The following is a 12756-nucleotide window of genomic DNA, read 5'->3' as shown; positions in this document are numbered from 1 at the left end:
GGTTACGTGTTTAAAGTAATAATTATTTAGAGTCTGCTTGTGATCGTACTTCATATTACTTCTTTCGGTTTACGCTCCATCACTAGCCGATAACAGAACTTAACCGGACTGTTAGTACAGAAACAAAACTACCCATTTTATTCTTATTTATTCAAACACTACATATACTGTATATCATATACCTGCTCCTTCAGTTAAACAGATTCATGGGGTTTAGCTAAATCAGTTTAAAAGTTCTCAAGTTTTCCAAACAAACACAGCATATCAAAGAACGTTACAATGTAAGTGTTGAGGCAGCATACAATCTAACCGGATCTATGTTCTAACGGTCTTCAATTTTACACCAGTGGTTCTATAATGCACATTTCCCACATCTTTAGTCATTCGACAGCCACGCCCCCTTACTTATATGACCACTGGAAACATCAGATTAAAATTTGATGTAGGGTTTTTTCGGCGTTTGCTCTGTTGACACTAGACTCGTCAGAGTGGGATGTGTCAGACCCTACCCACTGACGCTGGGGTGTATGCAGGTGAACTTATCAGAAGCCTATTTAAGAGGCACAGTCTGATAACTGCATACGGGAGATAAGACTCCACAATGGAATTAATGCCCGCCTAGCAATTCCAAATGGAAATTCTAAGTTCCCATGGAGGGAACTAGATATTTTTCCATCAACAGATCATATCAAAAATCAGATCAAAATTTGATGTAGGGTTTTTCCGGCGTTTGCTCTATTAACCAGCGTTTCGTCTTAGGTCTGACACTAGACTCATCAGAGTGGGATGTGTGATCTGATTTTTGATATGCTCTATTGGTGGAAAAATATCTAGTTCCCTCCATGGGAACTTAGAATTTCCATTTGGAATTGCTAGGCGGGCATTAATTCCATTGTGGAGTCTTATCTCCCGTATGCAGTTATCAGACCGTGCCTCTTAAATAGGCTTCTGATAAGTTCACCTGCATACACCCCAGCGTCAGTGGGTAGGGTCTGACACATCCCACTCTGACGAGTCTAGTGTCAGACCTAAGACAAAATGCTGGTTAATAGAGCAAACGCTGGAAAAACCCTACATCAAATTTTGATCTGATTTTTGATATGCTCTATTGGTGGAAAAATATCTAGTCCCCTCCATGGGAACTTAGAATTTCCACTGGAAACATAGCGAACGATTGTTCTATTAGCTTCAGCCAGGCAGCGCTTCCACCTCTCCATGTTATTTTCGCATTCTTTCCGCGTATCCACTCACCTTGGTCGGGTTATACAATTAAGTAGATATGTGGAATGCAGAAAGTTGCTCAGCAAGCTGAAATAAGTTATGCTAATTACAGAAATTATTGGGGTGTGAAGCTGGGTGGAGATGGAAAATGGAAGGGAATGGAATATCGGGAGACCTGGGGTGTATTGTGTCCACATTAGGTAAGGAAATGTCGATGCAAAGAGTTAGAAAGGTTTTCTCTTCTTCTTCTTCGTTCTGCCTCATGACTGAGCGTCGTGACTATCATAATATTCAGCCATCTAGCCGATGAACCATACTCCGCCATTCTTCCCTATCTAAAGCTTTCAATGTGGTTACTCGGAGATAACTCTGTAGGGGGCCGTTCACCATGTCAATCCATCGCGTTGGTACTCGTTCTCATCTGGTTCCCTGGACTTTGCTCTCAACAATCAACACTTGAAGACTACCACTAAGGAAACTATTCTTATCTCTTCTACAAGAAGACTGAATCCTTCGATCAAGTTCAAACATTTGATCTCTTTTTTCTTCAGTGTTAATGCCAGATTGTTTAAGGCACCTTCTTTCTTCTACAAGCTGAAGGGTCAAGTCAGAGATCCACTGTTGCCTTCTAGTATTTGGTACTCTAGATTCAATCCAGTTTTTAGTCACATTCCACAGCCCTTCTGCAGTTGTTCCTGGATCCTTTAATATGGAGGCTCTTCGTGCCAATGATTCCTTGAATGACGACATATTAACTACTTGTGGTATCCTGTGTGATCTTTTAACTGGTATTTGAAGTTTTATTCTTATTTATGTTCTAAGAAGCTGGTGATCACTGTCACATACTGCACCTGGACAGGTTTTAGTGTCCATTACAGAAGACCTCCATCTTGAACTGATCAGGATGTAGTCAATCTGATTTTTATATTGACCATCAGGCTAAGTCCATGTGTACATGTGCCAGATGTGATGCTTGAAGACTGTGATAGTTATAGTGAACCTGTTTTGAAATGCAAACTCAAGAAGCCTGTTTCCCCGTTCGTTTCTTTCTCCAATTCCATATCTTCCTACCAATGTTCTGACGTGCTCATCATGTTGTGTTGAACCAATTTTGGCATTGAAGTCTCCCATAACAATAGTTAGTTCTCTGCTTGGAAAAGATGAAACAGTAGCATCAAGATCTTGATAGAAGCAGTCGATTATTTCATCAGACGCATCCGCTGTTCGGGCATAAACCTGAATTATATTGATTGAAAGTGGCTTGCATTTGAGACTTAGTGTTATAATGCGATCATTAACAGGATTATATCCTTTCACTAGGCCATTCAGTTTGTCGCTGATCACAATTGCAACCCCATTACTGCTTTTTCCATTATTTCCAGAAAAGTAGACCCAATGATTACCACTTCTAAAATGGCCATTGTTTTTCCAGTGGGTTTCACTTAGCCCAGCCACTCCTATATTATACCTTTCCAGCTCTTGTATTACCAGGAAAAGTTTTCCTGAAGCTAAAAGTCCTCTTACATTCCAAGTAGCCACACTCTGCTTTGTTCTTCCAGTCGCAAATTTCGCATATGCAGCCTGGTTGCCTACATGCACATGCCCAGTAGCACATTTCACACTTTGCAGCCTGGAAACGCAAAAGCGCCGGTTGTCAGCCGGGTCGCATGACAAATTAGATCCATTTAAAGCAGGTATCGTGATAGTGTTCATGGGAATAATAATTTAGTGAGGTCCCTCTCTCTTCCACACCGCAGTACCACAACCGAAAAACCAGTCATTCTGGTGACGCTTCAGGCTTCCCGCTCTTGACCCATATCGAGCATGAATTGCTCTGTGCATCAAGTCGATACTGATGGTGCTGCTACCCGACATCAGAAAGATTTTAGAGAAAGCTAAAAAAAGGTGAACCAAGAGCTATTTTGGGCATCACTACCAAATTTTGGAAGCAAGTGGCAAAGACCAGGGATATCCTAGAAAGCATTGTTAAATTATTCAATAAAATATTTGAAGGGGGATAATTTCCAAAATCTTGGCTAGAGGTAGTAATCTGCTCAATCTATAAGGAAAGAAATCAAATCCAAATAATTATAGAAGTATAATGTTGTTAGGTACTTTAAATAAAATATACACAGGTGTGTTGGCAAAAAAGGTTATAAAGTGGGCAGAGAGGGGTTCAATTCTAGAGAGACTTCAGTCAGGCTTCAGAGAAAAGATGAAGACAGCCGATAATATATTTGTGGTGAGAACAATAATGGATAACTATGTAAAAAAAGAAAGGTGGAAAATTGTATATTACTGCTATTGACTTGGAGAAAGCATTTGATTTTGAGTAGAGAGGCTGTCGTAGCAAGGATGGGAAGGATAGGGGTGTCTCATAAAATGGTAAGATCGGTCGAGAACATATATTCAGATGTCAAGTGTTCAATTAAAATTAAGGAGGGAATAGTAATTGGGGAAATATTCTCCAAAGTAGGGCTGAAACAGAGTTGTAAGCTGTCACCTATATTGTTTTCACTGTTTATAAATTACATTTTTTGACTGAAAGGCTAAGAATCTGGGGTTTACCCAAGTCTTGAGAATCAAGATATTCCTGGTCTCATTTTTGCAGATGACAATCCTGCTCACAGAAAGGATATAAATAGTCAAAGAATGAAAAATGATATGGCTGAGTGAGACAAGATTAGAAGTTGTCAATAAAGTAGAGTATTTGGGCATAAAATTTAGTGGATGTGGAAAATGGTTAGAACAAATAAAAAGAGCAAAACTAAAGGGTTAGTGCACTGTCAGCTATTAACATTTTGGATAAAAAGATGCCCAACACTGATTATAGAGTGTATAAAAATGTTTTTAATACATTAGTTAAATCTAGGGTACTGTACGGAGCAGAGATCTGGGAAGTCGAAGGGAAGTTTCCACACTGAATGCAATCACGAGTATATCTGGTAAAATAATTATGGGACTACCCAGTTGCACAGGTAACTGTGGAGTAAAAATGATGTGCAATGATGTAAGTCTGCAGGCAAATATTGTTAATAAGATAATCAAGTACTGGCTGAGACTGAAGATGGGTTCAGGTGGCGAAGTGGTACAGATAGCCTACACTTACCAACACCAAACGAAATATCAGAACCAAGGATAATGGGTGGATGGGGTACAAAACATTTTGAAAACCGTAGGAATGGGATACTACTGGGAAAAGGATTGCATAGAGCAGCCAAGAATATGAAGAAAACAGTTCTAAGAGTTAAGGATATTGAAAAGCAACAAATTGCTTCACAATATAAAAATAAGAGGTCACTAGAGAAATTTTATAATGTAATTGGGAGAATGAGGACAAATGTAGATAATATAACAGAAAGGGAAATGAGGGGCATAATACAGTGGTTAATGGGGGTAAAAAAAAAAAAAAAAAGCATACAGACAAAATAGAGATGAAAATAAATGTTTACAATGTTCCAAAGAAACGGGATGGGCACACCTTATAAAAGACTGTTAAGAGACAAGGGAAATAAAGAGAGAAATTTATAGATAAGGAGGATATGAAAAAAACTGATCGTGAAAATCAGCTGTAGAGTGTAAAGTTATTAAACAGAGTGTGGATGCACCTGGGAAGAATCCCAAAATTACCGTATTCATCATTATTAGAGGAATGTGGGGAAGTAAATTGGATGAAGGAAAATAAGTGATAAATGCTACTTAGAAAAAGAACACTGCCTAAGGCAACCTAGACAATGCAAGTTCGTTGAAGTCTAGAGCAGTTAGGTAAGTAGATTATAGTTATAGCATACGTAATTAATCTATAGCCGTTGTTCTATTAGTCTGCATGTTTTCAGGTTTTTTTTCCTTTGACAGTCACCAAAAATTGGACATGGCATGGAGGGACTGAGGATGACTACTGTGGTGACCTCTTTGGGGGGGGGTCATGTCTCCTGAGAATCTGATGGACCCCTATAGCATGTCCGAGAAGTTTAATTTCTTACAATAATGTTTCTAACACTCCTTTGAGGCCATTCTTTCTCTGTTCAATTTCTAAATCACTTAAAATGTTAAATTTTGATTTTTGATGTTTTCTGGACACCTTATTTCTTACATGTGCTTTTACTGCAGCATGTTTTTAATTTTGCTATAGAATAATATTTTTTTAACACTTTGAAGATGATATCACCACATATAGGATGACAGACCCTCATACAAAATATCGTCGTTGCCGGGACGAAACCTCCTATGTGATAATATTTTTGGAGATATACTCACCCGCAGCACATACGTTATGAAGAGCGAGAATGCCTTGACCACTTTCACACAATATTGCACCTTAGAAAACAGAACCTTACCGGCCAAAGTTCTGAGCTAAAATATTTCACATAGGAGGTTTCGTCCCGGCAGCGACGATATAGTATGTCACCCCTTATCGGGTAACACGGTAGTGTGTCCAGGCCTCTCAACTTTAGGCTGTCACACGATACTAGCGCTACCATTCGCTGTTGTATTGCACTGCTTGTTCACGTAAGGTGTTCATAGAGTGCAGCGCAGTGCCCATTCCTTTCTCAGCACGCTGTGCATTGCGCAACAGACAGTGGAATTTCTCTGACATTTGTCACCCCATACGCCACCATCAGAATTCAATTATTAATGGCAAGGAAAATAATGTGAATTGGAGTTTATTATTGCTTTATTCTTACATACTGGTTGAGATTTAGCACTCAGATGAAATTTTAAATTTGGTTGAATCATCGCCCGATGCAGCACCAGAATCTCTGCTAGTGTCCTCAATACACAAACTACTGTCGAATTCTGAGTTGGAAAAGGTGGCATCACATTGCAAATCCTAAATGTCAACATCTCTTGATTCAACAATCGAACCCTTTTCAAGTTGTTTTTCTATCTCTCTATCGGTAATCATGGCTTACTCAACACAGAAAACACGAATTAAATTCTTGTCACAAAGCTGTAAATTATTAAGAACTCGTTGAAAGGCGCGTAAATCAACAGCTCACAACACAGAGCACAGTGTTCCACAACAACAAAGGTAAAAAGGCCGTCAGCCCTGTTTCTCTGCTGCATAGTTAACCTAATAACCATATGTCACCCCAATGGGGGGACACAAAAATAGTAACTTTGAACATAAATTATGTCTTTGATTATCATCTACGAATGAAATTACGAACATCTGTAGCCCACAACAACCTGAAAAATGTATATCGCATTTCAGCAGTTTACCATAAGAAAAGCAAATGTACACGTCGACGCTAAAGTGTTAAACTGCATGTATCGCAAAATAAGATTACAATAAACAATAACCTCCCCTGGATCTATGGTTTCTGAGATTATGGGATATGGGTATTATCTTACATTATCTAATTTTCAATCTGATTGTAATTAAGAGGAGATGGTTGCCTAGCTGTACAACAATCATTACCATAACCCACTAAATTTCTATTAGTCTGCAGGGCCTAGAGCTAACCACTGGGTGCTGAAGTTACATAACTGCAAGTCTTAACATTCCACTCCTCCCGGAGCTTCACAACATGCACAGATATTGATCTGTTCATAATATTCCTACCATTAACTATGGTTTCCTAAGCAGACAGCAAATATATCTTTTAATCAGAAAGCTAGTTTAAAATGTTAGAGTGTGCTCTTAGTTAATGAACTGCTGGGAGATGTAAAATACTGCAACTCGAGGTAACAAGTTCAACGGCACAACACTGTTCTAGCTTTATGCGGGTTTGAGGCCTGCATTCATATTTTAGACTATTGTTAGCACAGTACCAATTGTAGTGTCAGAAGACTGCAAAATCTTCCATTTTTCTGTCATGGTGAACTACAGATCACTCAGTTCGGTACAGCACACATTACTGGTTAGGCTACCTGTAAAGTGCAGATTTTTCCCTTTGGCTGCAACAATTTCATGGTCAAAAGAAAATGAATCATGAAGTTAACATTCACTGGTACACCAGAACAATAATAAACACAACACGGTATTACAATAACCTAGGTTATCCACAGTCTTAACCCGCAGTGGTTGCTATACGAGTAAAATGCTCACGTTCATTGAAAATCATCTGCTCTTTTATACAGCATGTAGATTCGAACTTGAGCCCTAATGTACCTTCGTACAGCAGTTTTGAGAGAAGTACAGATGCACTGAAACTCACATCTATGACTTTGAGAAGGGGCAGGGAGGGAGGAATTATCAGCGACTGTCAACAGTGAGCATTTTGCTTCATGGGCGACCAGTCACGTTGCGCTAATTTCTGTGTGTGTTATAGTTTCGCTATTGTTGTATGTTGTGTCATAGTTGAAACAGTTCTATGCAACTTATTGTATTAATGTGGTGCGTAATTAGTGCGTGACGATGACTTAAAGTCGTGACATTTTAGCTTGGTTTGATGAAATTCCTATGGATCAACTTGAGGGCGAGAACAGCAACTCGGACTGTGAAAGTGAACATAGAGAAAACAATACGGATACTGAACAGTCTGAGATGTGCTGATAGAACCATACCTGGAGAGCAATCTTAGTTGGCGAACAACCTATGTTGGAGATAAATGAGTAATGATAATTGAGTAACAATGTTTGCATAGGGAAAAGATAAGGTGACGAAGTGGGGCAGACACCCTCCAAGAAGAAATCCACCCTCACGTACTTATGCTGCAAATATAGTGACTCATCCTCCTTGTGTAAAAGGCATTTCGAAAGACGCACAAACTATTTTAGAAAGCTGGAAATTGTTTTTTCCAGATAGGCCCTACACTTATAACCATTTGAGATATTCATATTTGTAATTTTTAGTGTTAATTATAACTATTTAAGATTTATTATTATGTTCATTTAATGTGTTAATAGATTTACACTTGAAATAGGTTGGTATTTATTATGTAAGCATGTCATATCACACCGTGAGCATTTTGCTCAACGCGAGACCACTCGCATTACTTTCATCCTAGCGACCACTTGCGGGTTAATCAACATTTCTGTTAGGAGGGCTAGTGGTCATGATGACATAACTCCATCCTTGCATCTATCCTATATTGGGATAAATTGTGTCCAACCATATAGAGAGCCCTAAACTTAAATCCTGCTCTGCTCAATATGCAGCAATGATACTAAACTTACTCTTCTGATACTTCAAAATACTAAAATCCTGCACTGCTCAATATTCAACACAGATACATACTCTTCTAAGAGCCCAAAATAAGTGGGTCCAGTGCAATAAGGCTACACAAAATAGTTCACAATACAGTTTAACATTTTTGACACCTTATTATAATTTAAATGCCTGAATGCATGAAAAAGATAGATCAAGAAAGACAATTAATTGGAATATCAAATCCCATTTATCAAATGGAAGAATAGGTGCAAGATAACTGTTAAGCAATGAATTTGTATAAGACTATAGAAAGAAGCCCACAGAAATCATACCACACAATTACGAAAATCAACGGCTTTAATATTAGCTGCTCTCGATACATGTACGTTTATGACCCATCAATAGAAATCATTATACTTAGGCAAATAACCAACAATTCATCAGAGCCGATGACCTAGATGTTAGGCCCCTTTAATCAACAAGCATTATCAACAATTCCACACACGGGTTACTACACACAAGAAAATAATCATTGGGACAATATTCTTCAGAATAGATGCAGACACGATTGACAATTTAGAGGACTGCACTACGGCTACAGCAAATCATATTTAAACTTTTCTGACAGTGATTGTAAGTTACATTAAATGACTAAACATGGCCTAGCAGCACAACACAAAAAAGAAATGATCTCAATCAGTTATAACAGCTGGCAATAAAATATTACCCCCTATTTCCGTTTAACAGAATGAATGAATCACCAATTGGACTATCATTTCCGTCTAGTAACTGGTAGTAGAAATACCCTGTGTCGTAACATCGACATTCTCTTATTTTACGCTAGCATTGAAAATACACCATTAGGTCTGGCAGATTAATGAAAAATCTGAATTCTACACCTCCTAATTGATGCAATCGAAATGTCAACTACCCTATCGGTGGAAGGTTGGATGCGATTATTGATTGGCACATAAAACTGACACCTAGAAATACTTCAGTGCATTAAACAGCATTATATTCCGAAACAGACTGTTTATACGATTTGCAACATACCTCTAAACGAGTTAAAGGCTCTCGCTTTGTCGTTGAAATTGAAAACAAATACGTTAATTTGACATAATCTATTACAGTATTAAAAACTCCATATTTGTTTTGATCCACATCTGCTACACTGCACACATGAGACTAACTTGCACGACTGTAAACTCCGGAAGATCAGCAATGCAGGAATTGAGAAAGCAGATTATCGAAGTGGCCTAGAATAATCCAAAGAGCAATTTTGTTGAATTTCTAACTTTGGCCTTTTATTCGTGGTTTGCTCAAATATTTTTTGTTCAGTAATATTCCTTTTAACAAATGCTGTTGTTTCAATCAATCATTTTTACCAGTTATGTTGTCTTCTTCTTAATTCTAAATCCGAAGATTAGTTGGCAACACTTCTCTATTCTTTACGGCCTGCCTGTTCGTTGCCTACGAGATATACAAGGCTGGGACATAGCTATTAATTTGCCGCTGAAAAGAGCGTGTTCACCGTTTGGTCGCTAGATGTCAAGTTTCCGTTCTGCTCTTGGCGGACTTTAACATTGTGATGTACGGAGTAATTGTGATGTTGTGCTGATTTTATGCAATTCATCGTGCGTAATGTCCCTGTCGGTGATTGTCCGTGAGGTTGAAAGGCATGGTGCACTGTTATGTGCCTCTATACATTTCGGATACCGCTAAAAAGCAAGAAAATGTGACGTTCCATAATTTTTCAACGGAGTGCGGTTTAAGAGAGAAATGCAGGCAAGCTATTTCGAGGCACGAGTATGTAGCTTGCATTTAAATACATCAGATTTCATTGTAAGCATATCAATTAAGCGAATTCCCCCCAAAGAATTCCTTCTGTTTTTAGTGTATATGCTGTTCACAACAGAAAAGTGTCAAACGCAGGAAGGCTCCAACTCCAAGAAATACCCGTGAGTATAAATACTTACTTCCCTTGTGTAGAGGGAAATTCGAATACGCTTAATAGCAAGAGGGGAGAAAGGAGAAGAATTTGTTAGACAAGAAAATGATTCAGAAGATATAATGACTTGAGGACAAAAAGACTGACTGTCATAAGGGATAGAGTATAAGGGCAATGTGGGTAATCGGAGGAGCTCAAATTTCTCTGGATAGGAGAACTAAAGGCGGTATATAAAGAAGGGACACAATTTCCATGGGGAGGTTGAGAAGAACAATAAGAATATAAAAGTCGTACCTTGGGGATAAGTTGAGACCGAGTGACAGTAAAATGTTTGAGGACATACGAGGGCAGATCAGAAATTATGTTGCACTTCCCAGTTATGGCCATTTATTACACCACCTATACAACACCAACACGACTATAACGACATACACTGTAACGTCACTTTTCCACATAGTTTCCAAGAGACTTCAAACATTTCTGCGAACGCACAACAAACTTGTCGATGCCGGAGGCATAGAAATTTCCTCCAGCGTTCTGTAACCACTCGGAGACAGCGGCCTTCACCTTCTCATCGGTCTGGAAACGTCGACCGCCGAGCTCCGTTTTGAGCTTACCGAACAGATGAAAGTCACATGGCGCTAGGTCGGGACTGTAGGATGGATGTTGCCAGACCTCCCACTTGAAACGCTGCAGCAGTTCTCTCGTTTGGCGGGCCTTGTGAGGTGTTGCGTTATCGTGCAACAAAATCACACCGGCGCTCAATTTCCCCCGGCGCTTCTCTTTAATCGCTTTACGCAACCGGTGCAACGTTGACAATACGACGCCGCGTTGATCGTCGTTCCTTTCGACATGAATTCCACGTGCAGCAAACCCTCCATGTCAAAGAACACTGTCGCCATAACCTTATCGGCTGAAGGTTGAACCTTGGCCTTCTTTCGTTGTGGTGATGAGGGGTGCACCCATTCAATTCATGTTTGCCTCGTTTCGGGGTTGAAGTGGTGGACCCACGTTTCGTCGCCTGTGACGATTCGCCAGAGAAACCCGTTGCCATCTGCGGCATAGCGTTGCAAAAATGCCAGGGAGGATTGGAAACGTTGTCCCTTGTGCTCATCGGTGAGAAGACGTGGGACCCATCTTTGACACAGCTTACGATATCCAAGGTTCTCGTGAACAATGGCGAACACACTGTCATACGACATGTTCATCTGCGTCGCGATTTCTCTCAGTTTAATGCGCCGGTTCCATCTAATGATCGCATTCACACTGTTGACCGTTGTACGGGTCCTGGACGTTGCGGGCCTGCCTTCGATATGGTTGTCCGTGATATCCGCCCGTCCGGCTTCGAATTGCTGACACCACTTTACGATACCTTGCAGGGAGATGGCCCGCTACCCATACACAACACTAATTTCGCGATGAATGTCCGTGCAATTCTTCCTTTTGGCCCATAGGAATCGGATTGTCGCAAGCACCTCATATTTGGAGAGAACGTCCAGTTGACGCGCCATTGCATTTGGCCACTATTCACACAATACTAGACGAGACACCACAACGACCTGCCTAAAGGGCCCTATACACGCGCAGACTTAGTCGGAGGTAAGTCTGCGCAAACCAGTCTCTTCAGATATGTCTTTGTGTGTATGGCCGATAAGTCTGCCGACAAAAAGTCTGCAGGCAAGTCTCTGACATTCAGGCGCTGCTTGAATTCAGCTGGAAACTTTGCGACGAAAGCGCTATCTCAGAGTTGCGGAAATAAATGTAAATGTGGTAACCTACAAATATGAAATAATTATTTGCGCGTCTTCTTCGTGCAGAGCGCTACATTATGTCCAAATAATAACTCACCTTCTATACCGACTATTTAATTAATTTCAATTCGTTTATAATTTTCAACCATCCGAAGTGCATAATCTTAAACAGAAAACAGCTGAACGCATCGTATTCAACCTCCTCGGTAAATAATCATTTAGTCTGAGCGTGTGTGGGCAACTGCATACTTCCGACTTACCTCCCACAGGCAAGTGTGTGCAGGTAAGTATTCCAGAAGTCTGCACGTGTATGGGGCCCTTAACAGACGTGTGGGCAGTGTCTGTCCCTTTCTCCGCTGTGCCCATGTTTGCGACACACAGCGCGCTGCTGCGGCGCGTTAGTGCAACTAAACTTTTGATCCACCTACGTACTTAGCGGCTAGAGTCTGTCGCCGAATCTTTAAAGGATATTCGCCGGCTTCTATTAATAAGGCATTGGTTGGTGTAGTTTTAAGTGCTTCTAAACAGACACGTAGTGCTCGGTATTGTATTTAAACGTGCCAAGGTAGTAACAGAAGCGGTGTCTACAAAAAGGGCGCAATAATCTAGTAAGGACTGAATAGTTGCTCTATAAAGGAGAATAGCAGTAACGGGGTCAACGCCCCAACTTCGATGGGTGATAGTACGTAATAAAATTAACAGTTTTATGTTGAAGCGAATCAACATAAGGAATCCACGAT

At 40.1% G+C, this 12756-nt stretch overlaps 1 protein-coding gene across 1 annotated transcript in view; it reads right to left on the bottom strand.

Moving 5' to 3' along the window:
* LOC136866368 (short coiled-coil protein B) overlaps positions 1-9508 on the bottom strand; it is a 60013-nt gene extending 50505 nt beyond the window's left edge. The window contains exon 1 of the mRNA XM_067143250.2: positions 9371-9508. The gene's annotated coding sequence lies outside the window, so the exon portion shown is untranslated. The remainder of the gene's footprint in view (positions 1-9370) is intronic.
* Positions 9509-12756: the final 3248 nt, after the last annotated feature.

This window comes from Anabrus simplex, chromosome 3, assembly GCF_040414725.1.
Source record: "Anabrus simplex isolate iqAnaSimp1 chromosome 3, ASM4041472v1, whole genome shotgun sequence".
Classification (NCBI taxonomy): Eukaryota; Metazoa; Arthropoda; class Insecta; order Orthoptera; family Tettigoniidae; genus Anabrus; species Anabrus simplex.
This window is presented reverse-complemented; position numbering and strand designations above follow the sequence as displayed.